This window comes from Buceros rhinoceros, unplaced genomic scaffold (genome assembly GCF_000710305.1).
Source record: "Buceros rhinoceros silvestris isolate BGI_N320 unplaced genomic scaffold, ASM71030v1 scaffold133, whole genome shotgun sequence".
Taxonomy (NCBI): Eukaryota; Metazoa; Chordata; class Aves; order Bucerotiformes; family Bucerotidae; genus Buceros; species Buceros rhinoceros.
The window spans coordinates 3,376-4,745 of NW_010402752.1; the positions used below are offsets into that span (position 1 = coordinate 3,376).

The following is a 1,370-nucleotide window of genomic DNA, read 5'->3' on the forward strand; positions in this document are numbered from 1 at the left end:
CACTACAGTATCTCTGTGAAACACCAGAGCTCACGAGGGACAAGTCTCCCAGCCCTCAGGGAACGGGGACACCACACAATAGCCCTGCTCTGTTAAGTGCATAGGAAACCAGGGTAGCAGCTCCCAGACACCGGCACTTACATCCAAGACCTCCAAATCTCACGCTGAACATGGCAGAACCACACAAAGTGGGGAGTTCTTCAGCGTTTGAGTGAGCACAGCCTGCGGGCCACTCACCGCACCTTCCAGGGCTGTCCCCACACTGCTCACCAGTGACCACAAGGACCTTCAACAAGACCTCTCTTCAGAGTCAGGACAGGTCCAACACGCTGTATTTCGTGAGCCCCTGGCTCCTCCAGGGCTGTATGATGGCACTGATCATTCCATCACCTCTTGGCATTTTGGAGCCGACTCCAACCCACAGGCCTCACGGACTCCAATTTCTCAGATCCACCCTTTGTTGGAGCTTCTTTACACTCCCCCTCAACTCCAGGTCTCTCCACTAACGGTGTGTACAACGCCAGGCAGACAGGCCAGTTGGGAAACAAACCACCGTGTGGATTTGGGATTTTCCCACTGGCAGAGGAAAGGGCTGATCCGTCACAGCTTTGCTCACCGTTTACAGATATTTAGCAGTTGCCAAAGCTCCTGAAACTGCAGATCTAGAAATAAAACCAACACTGAATAGTGCGGTTCTTCTGAGAAGGTGGTTGGGGCCTCTGTCTCACCGCTCCTCGCTCACGCGCAGCGATTCCTCACATCTACCAAATGACTCAACCCAGAACTGCCACCCATGCCAGGCTGAAGGGATTCCCTCAGTCACCACGTCCGAGCCACAACCATACGATGCTTGTCATCAGCTCACCAAAGAAGTGGAACTTTCGACAAGCTTCCCCCCCAAAACTGCTCTGCTCCCAGACCAGATCAGCTACAGAGAACTCGGTGTTCAGAGCAGGCTGAACTCCCAGCCCACACTGCAGGGATTAAAGAGGAGAGACGATGGGACCTCACGTTCTGAATCACCTTCCATCAAGGCATTATTTTACTCTGTCTCCACCATCTTTTTCTATTTTAAACAAACAATTAGTTACACAGGCTTTATTCAACTGATTCTAACACTTTTTTTGCAAATATTGACCCAGACATGAGTTTAAGTGCTTGCTTCTGTAGTTTTTGCAGTCAAGGTTTGCCCAAGCCGTCTGCCCACGCTCATCCTGCAGATCCTGCCTGCCACCAAGAATTTCAGACACGTTCTCTAGCCAGAAAGAGCCCTGCTCTCCCAGTCTACATCCCTCCATCGATGACACAAAGCACTCCAGAGAAAAGACTCCTCAGCACAACACTGCTGCTGCTGCGTCACTTCTGAACCG

General features: G+C 51.5%; 1 protein-coding gene across 1 annotated transcript in view; it reads right to left on the minus strand.

Annotated features, from left to right (window-relative positions):
• Positions 1 to 1,370, minus strand: part of CTCF (CCCTC-binding factor (zinc finger protein)) — a gene marked incomplete at its 5' end in the record, with an annotated part of 13,528 nt that overhangs the window by 2,552 nt on the left and 9,606 nt on the right. The window lies entirely within an intron of this gene.